This window comes from Taudactylus pleione, unplaced genomic scaffold (assembly GCF_031769625.1).
Source record: "Taudactylus pleione unplaced genomic scaffold, aTauple2 ptg000019l, whole genome shotgun sequence".
In the NCBI taxonomy this organism is placed as follows: domain Eukaryota; kingdom Metazoa; phylum Chordata; class Amphibia; order Anura; family Myobatrachidae; genus Taudactylus; species Taudactylus pleione.
This window is the reverse complement of record NW_028284421.1, coordinates 26,523,087-26,537,010: the sequence shown is the minus strand read 5'-3', so window position 1 is coordinate 26,537,010 and position 13,924 is coordinate 26,523,087. Positions and strand designations below refer to the sequence as shown.

At 43.0% G+C, this 13,924-nt stretch overlaps 1 protein-coding gene across 5 annotated transcripts in view; it reads right to left on the bottom strand.

Moving 5' to 3' along the window:
• LINGO1 (leucine rich repeat and Ig domain containing 1) overlaps nucleotides 1-13,924 on the bottom strand; it is a 319,884-nt gene that overhangs the window by 141,542 nt on the left and 164,418 nt on the right. For 3 of the 5 annotated variants that reach the window (XM_088443838.1, XM_088443876.1, XM_088443843.1), the window contains exon 3: nucleotides 1,676-1,799. The exons of the other annotated variants lie outside the window; for them this stretch is intronic. The gene's annotated coding sequence lies outside the window, so the exon portion shown is untranslated. The remainder of the gene's footprint in view (nucleotides 1-1,675; nucleotides 1,800-13,924) is intronic. 5 annotated transcript variants of the gene reach the window in all.

The following is a 13,924-nucleotide window of genomic DNA, read 5'->3' as shown; positions in this document are numbered from 1 at the left end:
GTAGCGCTGACTGAACTCCGTCCGGTCAGCACTACACTTGACTCGAGTATAAGCCGAGGCGGTACTTTTTCAGCACATTTTTTGTGCTGAAAAACTCAGCTTATACTCGAGTATATACGGTATATTGTTTTTTTACACAAGCATTCAGCACCTATTTCAATACATTCAGAACGGAGGTATATAGAGGCCCTTAAAAAAATGCATAATAATTAAAATATAGAAAATATTCCTTTTGTGTAAATCCAGCTGTAGCTACTACTGCAATCCCTGTAGGCACATGTAGTGCACTGACTTCTATTATAAATGTACCACATAGTTGGAGCACTAACATCCACTGCAGTAAACACATTCAGTGAAACCTTAAAATTAGTTTTAAAACAAACTATTCACTTCGAGCCATAGCACACAAATGTTTCATGATGTATTGATTTTCTATCCACTCAACAGCAAGTCACCAGCGGACCATTTCATACCTGCAGAATGCCATGTTTTTCTGGACAGAAAATGTATACCTCAGATACTGAGTGACAAATTTGTATTCCTAACCATTGCGAGAGGCCGAAAAGGAAAAAGGCTTGATGTTTGGGAACAGGGTTTAATGGATCGGAGTTGTGTCCAATTTTTCTCTATTATTTTCCCTGGAATATTGGACAAAATATGCAAACACCTGGGTATATACAGATGTGTCCGGCAACATCTTTGCTCGATATTCCATGAGTCGCATCGCAGCGTACTGAAGTGTTGGAAAAGCCGGAGAGTGTAATACAACCTTCTGTCCACCAGATGTCGCTTTCCTAAAATGCATTGCGCATGTGTAAAAAATCTAATGCACTGTCTGTAGAACCACCCGCTGATTGGCTGACTGAACCTGTAATTCGGTACGCTATTATTGTCACAGATCGAGAGCTGTAATTGAGTGTGTAATAAAGGATTAAATCATTCGGTGCGCGAGTCCTAAGTACACTTTTGAAAAAGTATTTATAAATGTGTTCTACCATTATTATTACAGTATATTATGCTATACACACTAGTGTTCACTCTAGCTCCGGCGGCAGGCAGGGCGTGGCAGAAGGAGGGCAGGGCGCTCCAGAAGGAGGGCAGGACGCAACGCCCCGCTAAAACAGCCTAGAGGGAACGCTACACACATGCATCAACATGATAACTCCTCATATTAGAGAAGTCAGTTTCAGTCTGTGCAACTTGTGCCGCGCATTGTTCTGCTATGATGTGTGGCACTTACATTGTGATAATATGCCTTTGAAATGAATGGTTACGTTTGAAGGGCATTGTATAAAACCATTACTGAACTACAAGTCTCAGCCCAGAAGAGATATCTTTAAATTACAAACTGACTGTGCGTTTTATGCAGCACACTTGCGGTAACTGCTGATATGGCTGGCATGTGTGGGCGAATGGGTAAGGTGGGTAACCCGGAGCTAGCGCTTTGGGTTCAAGACCTGGAAAAGGACAATGTCATTTTGTACATGAGTACAATAAATAATTAATTCAGTTGGTGTGTGAGTTCCGTCATTTATAAAAATACATATCTGTGTTGGCCAGAAAACACCCGCCCAGTAATAAATAAAGACAGCTATTCAAGTTCTCAATACTCAATACAGTACATTGCTCCCAACTTGCCACCACCTGACATTTCTATGCTAAAGTATCCACATACCTTCGGGATGTCAGCGGTCGGAATGCCCCGGGATTCTGACAGGTGTCGGGATACCGACGTCGAAATTCTTATCGCCGATTGGTATTATGACCGCATCCCATTTGTAGACCACATGGCACATATGCTAAAGAAGCAAACAACATCCTGGCATTATTAGGGGTATGTATAAAAATGCTGGAGCGAATTTTATCAGGCAACACATGGTTGTTCTTTAGCTACATCTGTGGTAGGGGCTCATTATAACCTCCTTATTCGCTGGTATACCCGCTCTGTAGCCATCTTCTAATATTCCCTCTCAGTTTCCGCAGCCTGATGGCGTTGTAATAAATCTAGGGGTACTCTGTTCCATATTTAGTGGGGCGGAGATGCTCTGAGGTTATTGTGGACAGTAGTGATTAGGTTGTCTGCTGTAATTGTAGAACATTTTGTCCTGGCTGGCCCTGGTTTTTGGCTTTTCTCTCTCTCCCCGTTTTTCCCATCTCTATAAATAAGAGATCTCTGTTAAAACACCTAAACAATGCTGCCAGGGCTATCATCCTGGGCCACTGGCACGACTCTTGTCTGCTTTCATCTTATTGATTTGTTTATGTACAAGGATGATGTGTACCTTTCAGTAGTAGATGAATTATCTAAGTTTATTACTACTTGCATGGGTTGGTTGGACTTTACAGAGTGCAGCATATATGTAGACTCTCTTGCATGATCACTGCCCGCACAACAACCCTTCAGGTGAGCCAACCTCTTTGGTACATCTTATGTCTATTGCCAATTGCTCTTAACTAGGGTTTCTCTGGTTAGTGTTCTCAATGACCTTATTTTCGATGAGCGTTCTCTGGTGGAACTCTGCACCTGAGTCTCTCTACTACAGTCCAGGTTTTTCCATCTTCTAGAGCTGCGTCTCCCTTTTTATTTTGGAGCTTATGTATTCTTTTTCGGAACCACTGTCACCTTTTATCGTCGATTAATATCGCATAGTGGATACGCACCTTTACTCGGTTCTTTTTGCCAAATTAGCACAAGTTTCGGATTTATCTTATTAGCTATTCAAAAATCATAAGAGCCAATAGCCAATAAGATTAGTTTTTCAGATCTGAACTTAACCGAGCCAAAACCGAACTGCTGATCTCTAGAAAAAACAAAAAACATTTTGACTAGAGCTCCACAGAGCAGGATCTCATAGTTGGGTTTTAGTAAAACACTCATAATCCCATGCACATTTGTAAGATAAGTTGTGCTAAAAGTCCATGCAATGACTATTGTGCCTTTGAAGACGGTGATATGGCCAGATGAATTATCCTTTAACGACAAACAGAAATGTACACATGTAGTTCTCGTTTCCAATAGTGAAGACTTGTGTTGGTTCCATAATGATGTGGAATGCATCAACGTCATGCTTAATGGTACTGAGCAATAATTTTCACCCCATATTGCAGCATTTCTTCTTGATATATTATAATGTCCCATCCACAGAGCACTTAAGGTCCCCCTATAATTTGACTACCGTAATAAAGATCCTTGCCATGGGCTTCTCAGTGACCATATCTGGACCCAATCAAGCATTTAAAGGTAGGGCTGTCAAAAGGGGGTGCAGGTTTTTACAAGAGGAGTTGTTGCCCATAGCAACCAATCAGATTTTAGCTATTATCTTCTAGAAGTTGCTAGATAAATGATAAGTAGAATCTGATTGGTTGCTATGTGCAACAACTTTTAAAAACCCACACATTAGTAAATATACCGAGATCTTTCGGGTCCTGATACTATAGCAATCGTGGGAGCATAGCTACGACCTGCCGGGTGGCCTCTGTGGAAGACGTGTGTCTCTGCATGGGTGTGGCTATGCCATCTTGGGGGCCTCGTTGCACCTGCCATACACTCCCAGCCCCCATCGAGGCCCAGCTTTCTTTCTACCTACCCACTTTTGAAGTGTATTGTTTATGGAACAGCAAAGACTACATTTAGACAAAACAGCCTAACACAATGTTTTCTCTACCATCAGCAGACCTCAATAGAGAAAACTTCTTGAAGAGGAAGTTTGAGTAGTGGTTGGCATTACTGCCTCACAGCCCTTATTTATCAACGAGTTTTATCACTCAACGAGTGATAAAACTCGCAGTGTATGATAAATGGTGCTCCAGCCAATCAGCTCCCAACTGTTATTTTTCAAACAGATGACAGTTGAGAGCTGATTGGCTGGAGCACCATTTATCATATACATTATACAGCAAGTTTTATCACTCGTTGCGAGTGATAAAGCTCAGTGATAAATGATGTCCTATATGTGTGAAGTTTCTATGTTCTTGTGTCTGTGTTTCCTCAAGATGCTCCAGTTTCCTCCCACAAAGTTGATGCCTGGCTTTAAATAAAAATAATAATAATAATAATAATAATAATAATAATAATAATAATAATAATAATAATAATAATAACAACAACAACTCTTGGAGAAAAAAAACAAAGGGTTACGAGAAACCTGACATAGTTCAACATTTCAATTTATGGCTTAAACTTTTGTCAGGACTGAATTGAGCCCCCACTTTGCATGTCTTTACACAATACCGTAACACTAAAGAGGACTTGTAAGTGAAAGCCAGCTTTATAAAGTGCCACGTGCACAGGGAAAAGCATGAAATATCTGTACACTGTATGTAAATGGCAAAAATCGGATGCAGAGATGGACTCTTACTTGTTCCCGAGTGGGTTCCTATCATATCACAGATCACCTGTCTTATGAGGAAACCATCCAGCAGCGAGCACGAGGCTGTCTCTCTGCATACATTCTGCATATGCATATAGCGTATGGTGATATTTAGTGCTCCCAAGGCACTATGTAAAACATCCTTCAGCTGAAATCTGACAGGTCCTATTTAACATGTATTACTTCTCCTTTTTGTGGAGCAAAATACATATGCTATTCAGAATGATTCACTGCCCACTGATTTTAAGTATCAAAATGCAAATGTATCCACATTACTAGTTCAATATGAAGTACAAAGTACACCAAAGCTGCACTTTACAGCTACAAATGTACAAAACATACAATAGTGCATAGTAAAGATTCCACAGCTGTATGTTGTCATTTGTATCCATACAGTGTATCATTTCTGAGGTTGTGCGTGTCGTATCCACCTTATGTGCATTCTGATGGTAGCTGTAAGCTGGCCACAAACACAAAAAGGGATCAGTGACCCTGTCAAGTAATGGGCAGATTGTGTGAGTTTCCAGTCAAAATGCACTACTGAATATTAAACCCATTTCTTTTTTTCCATGCATTCAAATTCTGTAGTGTAATTTGTCTTCTGCGACTGCAGCCACCCTTTGTCAAAAAGAGCCTGTGTACAGTAATCCATTTACAAATAATTATTTAGCCAATTAGCTGCAGTATCCAGCATTGCCCGAGTTTAAATCGTCAAGTTATTAAGATTTATTATGTGATGTCGCCCAAAACCCAAACAGGCTAAAGTTCTGCCTGGCGCACTGTGCCGTGAGGTCGGACCGCTACCCCAACCACTCCATTAGGCATCCCAGACCAATTGCCACCCCTCTGTGAAGTTTTCATCCAAATCCAAGGATCAGAACAGGCTCCCAGGGTCAAAGATCTGCCCAGCGTACACCAACAGGAGATCCGACCAGGACCGCAACCCCCTAGTACAGACCTGGCCAACCTGTGGCTCTCCAGCTGTTGTGAAACTACAAGTCCCAGCATGCTTTACCAGCTGATCAGTGGGACGGTATGCTGGGACTTGCAGTTTCACAACAGCTGGAGAGCCACAGGTTGGCTAGGCCTGTCCTAGTATGTCTTCTGGGATCCAATGTTACCGCACTTTGAAGTGTGCATCCAAATTATGTGATGTTGTACAAATCCATCCAGTGGAAGGCCCAGAAAAGTGTTCCTGGGTCAAAGTTCTGTCCGGCGTCCCCTGGTCAAAGTTCTGCCCAGCGTCCTCCGGTCAAAGTTCTGCCCGACTGGGACCTTAACCCTCTAGTATGTCTTCTGGGATACAATGTTATCACTCTGTGAAGTTTTCATCCAAATCCATCCAATGGAAAGTTCAGAACAGGCTCCCCTGTTCAACATTCTGCTCAGCATACAGTAATGGGAGGTATGACCGGGCCTCTAACCCCCTAAAACCGGGCCAGGATTCAACTGGACCACCTCGCATTGGTTTCATCCCAATCGGAGCAGGTCTGTCCGAATGCATAACAGGACAGACAAACAAACAGACCAATTAATTTTATATAAAATATATTAAAATTCAACAATGATCCGGCACTCACTGGTAAACCAATGCATAATACTTGCTCAGCTGCCCTCCTTACAGGGGACGGCATCCCCACACTATACAAACACATTTGTATATAAAATATATTAATATATACTGAATATGACAAACTGTATATTTCTCCACAAAATGCATATTATGTTAGGCTAGATATTTACTTACATATTAAGGGTAAAGATATTAACTGCACTCACAATAAGACCTTAATCTCAAGGCACCCCAACAGTCCAGGTTTAAGAGATATCCATGGTTGAGCACAGGTGGTTAAATCAAATTGACTGAGGCACTATTAAGTCACCTGTGGTCAAGCATGGATATTCTTAAAACCTGGACTGTTAGGATGCCTTGAGGACCGAGTTTGGGAACCTCTGCCTTAATAGGTTGATTCAATTATCCACGATATGTCTACGGAAAACCATGAAGATACTCAGCAGTGATTTTTCTTTTCTCATTTTTCCACCCCAATATTCGCTTACCTTAGTAAGTGATAAAAGTCCTTATTCAGAGCCGATCTGAAAACTTAATCACAATTGCAATTTTTAAAACAATATGCTTCTCTGTATCCTATTCAAAGCAATGACGCCCATACATCAGCGACGGATTGTTGCAACTCCACAATCGCCAGAAATCCACATATTGGGTTTCCCTGATTTGCCGATCCCGACCACAAAATGATCGGGATCAACAGAACAGGGATTTTTAACATGCACAATTTCCCGGATTTCATCAATTCCTGCTGGTCAGTGGGTTTGATCGCCGGTAGCGGATCGAGGTATTGTGGTATAGATGTATGGGTCCCTTAAGTCCATCTGCAAATCTGGAGCTGTGACTCCCTGAGATGAGACTGGATTGTAACTACATGGCTTCATTGACAGCACTGAAAATGCTAAAAATGGCAGCGCACAATGTCAATATATTGAAGTTATTGGCCAGACTATGCAGCTATACACCATATTATGTTTATGGGCTTGGTTGGGGCCCTCTCTTTTAAGGTCCATTTAAGAGGGTACCTGTCCTTGGATTGATATCCGGAACCTATTGGCAATACTTTGTTTCCTGACCATAGTAGTGTGACCTGGACATCAGATAAGCTTTTTTGAAAGTTATTTTTTGGTACGCACATTACTTGAATTGAGCACAAATTGCTTTATTTTAAATACTGCACTATTAGGCGCATTTTCTTATTTTTCAGTTTTTCAGCATATATATATATATATATATATATATATATATACACGTGATATAGGTGATTTGACACACTAGATCATATGGCCGTGCATTATTTCCCAATGACCACACACTTCACGTCTGATCTACTTCCCACTGTTACCAAAACCCAATCACAAAGCCACAGCTATATCACCAAGTGTAAACAATAACATCTCTCATAGGGCCACTGCTCACAGAAAAGCAGCACATCACTGACAGAAATACACATTTCTGACAAAAAAATATTTAAAAAATGTCAAAATTAATATATAACTCAAACGACCTGATTGGTACAAACAAAGGTGATTAATTTCTACAATAGACACCCCCTGCTGCTTTTGCATATGTGTCCAAAGACGCAGCAGTAATACTATCTCCATCCACATCAGAATCAGGCCCACTATATGCACAAAACATGCCCTTGCTGTATTTTTGTCACAATTGCACACCCACTGCAGTTGCAGTCACACCCAATTCATGTGATTACACTCCCATTCCAGCCCCAAATTCAGTCTCCCAGTTGCAGAGAGTCGCGTGTCAGACGTAAAACATAAAAAAGACGCATATGCGTACTGTGAAAGATCGCAAGCTGAGACAGAAAAAAGTCTCATCTGACACTTGGTTCTGACTTTGAATAAGGCCCAATGTGTGCAGCTGGACATCAGGATGGCACATCGCTGAGAACCAAGGGCTCAATTTATTGCAGAGCTACTACAAACACTGAAATTTTTTATTCTATTTCAGTATTGCTGTATACATTAAGGAATCCGCCAAGCTAAGGTATCACACTGCAGGACCTGATGTTGACCCGATGGTGGCAGGTCCTGAAGGAATTCTATTAAGGAATTCTATTAATGTTGACTCTTCATGGTTGCCTATGCAATAGTAAGGTGTCACTAGCTGACATCCAATCATCATTGTCAGACGATGATAAATAACCGTGAGATAGAGAACATCAGCAGGGAACCAGGAATTAGACTGAAATACTTGACTAGACAAGATGGCTCAGACGACCATAGGTGACTTCTGATACAGCATGAAGTTGACAGTGCAATGAGCAAGTGAATTATCTTAAAGAATGTAGTCAGTCATCTACATGCAGCCATTTCCATATATCAAAGCATACTGAAAGAGTACCTGTCACCTACACACAAGTGCACATTAAGTACATATCTGGAAGTTCAAAATATACATAAACATGTTACATTTAATCTGTGCTGGAGCTTTATATTTTATAACTTTTCACATGATAGTATGAAGTTATTCATCTTACCGGCAGGTATAATTATTCATAGGCATTAATGAGTGGATGATTATTAAACTGTAGGTATATCCCTGCTTTCAGGACTCCGAATCATATGACATTAGTGGCACTTGATTTTCAGCCCACACTAACCGTTATCTAAATAATGCCCCTAAATTTTAGCAGGAAGTACTAGACAGCAACAATTTTGTAGTCATTTTCTCAACTATGTGTATTACTAACATACATACCAGGCATGTTATCAGGAAGAGCAACTCCCCTGCCTATTTAGCATTGGGACCTGATCCACCTTACAGATATTCCTCCTACAATGACGTCAACACATTCCCGTGATATTTACTCTCATTTCATACTGACCGGAGAAGTATCCCCAGCATCAAGAAATCATCATCAGAAATCAACAGGGAGATTTTAACTCTGTGGACACCAAAATAACAACTTCAGCAAAGCTTCCCACCACTGGCCACCACTAAAGGTGCCTACACACGACGATATTTTGCACAATTTGGCCGATTTCAACACATGGGAAAGACAAATCGTGCAGTGTACACTAACAATGCCCATGCACTGTCCCACGGGTCATTTGTCATATCCTAAGATCTTCCCTACATGCAGTCAGATCTGGTAACCTCATTAACAATTTGCGGCATACCGTTCAGTGTTTAGGCACGAACAATAAGTCTTTCTGTCCCGAATGATGCCGATGTCACTTGAGAGGCATTTCCCTAACGACACAGATGCATGCATAGATCCGTGTATGCACCTGTGTAAAAAAAAATGCTTGTCAAGTTCAAATAAAATAAGAACGACGTGGCTCCCCCCTAAAGCACAGCCAGCCCTGGACTTTTCAGAGCCAGTCCTGGTTGAGAAATACAGGGGACAAAAGACGTAGGGGTCCCCTGTATTTAGCACAACCAGCACAGGGCTCAACGAGCCAATCCTGGTTTTGGAAATACAGGGGACAAAATGAATAGGGAACCCTGTATTTGCCATAACCAGCACCAGACTCTTTCTAGCGGGAGGGGGGGGGGGGGGCAATGCCACAAACATTACGCCTGACCACTAGTCAGCCCAGGGCGGGGATCCCTGGGGAGGGGGGCCTCCCCCAATAAAGTGGTCCCCCTCTCCTGGGCACACCAGGTCTGGGCTGATAGCCTGGGGCTATCCGCCGGGTCCCCTGGGAGGTGGGTGCCTGGTTGATAGTGTTATTGTGTGTGTAAAAATAGTTGAAGTTAAATTGTCTTTTGCAGTAGAACTACAGGTCCCAGCAAGCCTACCCTCGCATGCTGGTACTTGGAGAACCACAACGCTTGATATATCGTTAGGTCGTATGTCACATTTCACTGTTTTGCTCGATATCGTAAATGTCCAGGAGTGCCGGGGAGTTCAAGGGAAATCACTGACGACATTGCATCGTTTGCGAGTCGTCTAGTGTGTAGGCACCTTAAGAGCAAACATAGGGCCTGATTCAGACCCACTCGCGAGCGGCTGTCCGCTCGCAAGTGGGTCGATGGTGTGCACTGCGCATGCGCACAACGGAGGGAGCTCCGTCGTGCGCAAGCGCGAGACGTGACGAGCGAAGGACTTTCCTTCGCTCGTTGTGTCTGATCAAAGGGGGCGTGCTGTCGATGTTGATTGACAGCACGCCCCCTTTGGTGGGCGTGCCGGGGCGTGCCTGCCAGACGGAGGCGTTCCCAAGGGAACACCTACCGTCAGAAGCCGGCCCCACTGACATCACTAGTGATGTCAGTGGGAGTGATTTTGGCTCTGATAGAGCCAAAATCACTCCTGGCCTTGCGGTTGAGAAACTCAACCGCAGGCCTCTGCTCGCACTGGCGATGGTCGCGATGGTCAAGACCATCGCGACCATCATCCTGCACGCTCGTATAGGCTGTGGGTGGTGACCCACAGCTATACGAGCGTCCAGGAGGACGCTCCATATTTATGGAGGTTGGCCCTGATTCAGAGCGAGCACTCTGGTCAGAGCGTACGGCTCTGAATGAGGGCCATAGTACATGGCCACAGCATCTTTTCCTGTATTTAAAGAGGGCAGATAGCACTCTAAATCACCTGCAGCCTGTGGTGACCAGCTTCATCAGTCACTTAAAGGTGGTGCTGTTAGAATATAAATGGCCTGTTACAGAGTTGAATATAAGCCTGTTTAAGGAGTGTATCCTGCGTGTTTTTGCACTCGCATACTTGTGAACCAAGCATGCAGAAGTTGTATGCATTTCATGCCAATCCCCAGTTGCAACTGAAGTTGAGTAACTAGGCTGTAAAGGCATTCTCATGTAGCCAGTGTTCATAGAGGGCATGTCAATGGAATTGTGGACTATGCAAAGCTGGAAGTAAGCAGCTATCAGGCCTATATGTATGTGGCTTACAAGAAAGCCCAAAATCTGGGCCTGATTCAGTGCCGCTCGTAAGCGGCCGCTCGCTCTCTCCGAGTGATTTTCACACATCTGCGCATGCGTATGGGTCGTAATGTGCATGCGCCAACCAGTCTTTGCTAATTTGAGTGACAGAATGAGGCGTTTGTGAGTGGTAACAGGGGAAGGTGCTTGAAAACGGGGAGTGGAGATCCGAACGCAGGCGTGCCAAACGGTCAAAACGGGCGTTTAATGGGTGTGCATAATTAACAAAGCAGCGTCATCGACCATGTCACTTGGTTGTCTTTTAGCCTGAACTGCTCGCAGTGATTGCGGGAAGTAAAACCTACCACAAGCACTGCGAGCAGTTCAGACGCCTTTCGATGTACTCGATTAATCTAATAAATAGCGGAGATGACGTATGATGCGAACGGCCAGGGGGCATCTTTACAAAATAGCGAGCGCATGTTTCGTTCGCTCGCTCAGACATAGAGGCGTCAACAGACTGCAAAGAGTGAGCGCTCAATTTAATTAGCCGGCCCCTTTTTCTGAACGACCGTTCGCATATAGCGTCCGGCTTTGAATCAGGCCCTCTGTGTGTTAGCCCTCTGAATCTGGGAGGTGAGTGCATTCAACTGCAAATCAATGGTGTTTAAAATATGTATGATAGTGTAGGACTTGCAGAAAGAAATGATGAAGCCGTGCCATTGGCCTGCAAGCTTTAACGTTTTCATCAAAATATGAACTAATTCCCCATGCTTTCACTCTGCTAGACAGAGAAAGGTTTGCAATGGGGATAAGCGCCAACAATAAATGTCTTTCTGTTTTGTATTTACAGAAGGCATTATTGCCATGAAGTTGGTATAAATACACCAAGTATAGGCTGGTACAAGTGCGAACTAATGATGATGGGAGCCGGTCGGGCCAAATACATGCGTACAACTCTGCATACGGCAGAACACATGCATTATTATTTGCATGCACACAATGCAGGAGCAATTATGACAAACTTGCATTCACCTCTGTATTAGGCCCAGAGTGCTCGATTCAGAGGTGGTCGCAGTGATGTTTGCGCAGTTGAGCAATTATTTCCTATTGCGCATGCACCAAAAGACCTGAAAACCCCTATGGTACATGAGTCACCCTGAGTGTGCGGCTCCATACGATGTTGTGTACGGAGTCGAAGGCATTACATAAAGCTAGGCAATAACATAGGCGCTCAACGGCAGTGACTGGGAGGTGGCCTGAAGTGAACGCAAAAACAGTCAGTCTCAGGAGCATGTTATGGGAAGGGTCCGGACGTGTCAGTCAACTCATTTGTGTTACCAGGCGCAAAGCCACAGCCACAGCGGCCATGTTCAGTGGAATTTAAGAAAGGAGACACTACGCTTGCCATAGGCTGGTGCAAGTGTTGATGGTGAAAGTGATGGTGCGCCGATGATGGAGTGTTTGGAAACACCGTCGGCGTTGCACCATCCACTGGTATTGAAATGGGGCGTGTCATGACTTGCATAGTTCGGCGCACACTAGCACACACTACACACTAGCACACATGGGGGAGGCTAAAACTAGCATTTGCATATTATCAGCACTGCAACTACGCAAAAGGTTGCAGTAACAGCGACATTACAGTCCACCTCTGAATCAGACCCAGAGTGTACTCAGTTTGGCTCTTTTTGTCATTGCTCTATGTAATTTGTGTATGGTATTATTCACAGTACTCTGCTTTATTTGTCTTCATATACTATTTTAATAGCAGCTTATAAATGTACTAACATTATTTATCCTGATTTGCAAGGTGTCTGTGTTGCAGCACTGTAAGCAATTTCACATTTCTGATTCTTATTAGCTTTTGCTACTTCAAACGTAGATTGTCATGTTTTTTTTACATAACCTGCTGATCTTAGACTGATCCTCCACTGCCCAATGTTCTGAACCATTCACACTATCTGAATAGCAATGCCCTCCCAGAGGAGTCCTGTCAGAGATACATGTTCTGCCTTTGCTCCTCATCAACCACTAAGAATACTTCTCTCACTTGCTCCTCAGTTTACTGCCTATTGCAACTCCCTTACTTTCCCCAGCCAGCCTACTTTCTTGCTGGTTTACATGTGAAACCAATCACACACCTGGGCCTTCGTACATGTAGTTTGGGAATTAAATCTTCCATGTAGTTTGGGAATGAAATCTTAAGCTGCATACACACACAACGATTTTTTTAATGAACGATTTGAGTAAACGATTTTTTCCCTTGAAAAAATTTACTAAAATCGTTTACTAAAGTTGTTCATTTACTAAATGTCATGAACGATTTTTATGAACTACAAACGATTTTTGCATATTCCCTTAATGAAAATCGTTGAGTTGACAAGTCTGACTGAACGACAAACTACAAACGACAAACGTGAACGCGTATGAACGATAATCGTTCATCGTTTGACTCAGAAAGTGAACGATTTTTGCCATCAATTATCGTTAAACGATATCGTTTAACGATAATCATTAAAAAAATCGTTGTGTGTGTATGCAGCTTTACATGTAGTTTGGGAATGAAAAATTAAAAAAGCCTTTAAATTCTTTTGCATGGCCACCTCCTCACCCAGGGCATCTGGGGGTCTTCATCTGTGATATTCACTTGGGGGGCTGCAGCCTTTAAGCTCTTTTGCATGGCCGCCATCTCCCCGGGACTCACCCGTGGGCGCAGACATAACACCATCTAGAGATGGCATTATGTTTTTGAGAGAATCTTCGCTTCCGTCATCTATATAAATATTGTTCATGCGCTGCCCTATAAAAACCCACTGGTTTGTGGGAATGTGCACAGACAAACAAAAAGGTGGAGAAATCAGTGATACGTTTTTTTAATTGACTAAATAGACATCTAAGTAATTACAAATTTTCTAATACAGTCTCAGTCCGACTAATGCTATTTATAAACCTTTTTGTATACACTTCCTTACAGGGTCATAGAGCACCTGACCCCCTATCTCCCTCTATGTTACCCCCTCCCTTCTTTCCTTCATCCTTTTTTTTTTTTTGTGGTGAGAGGGGTAGTCTCTCACCTGAATTGCCCACATTCTGGTGGGATAAGCTCCCTCCAAGGGAGAGGAAAACAACACCGGCACAT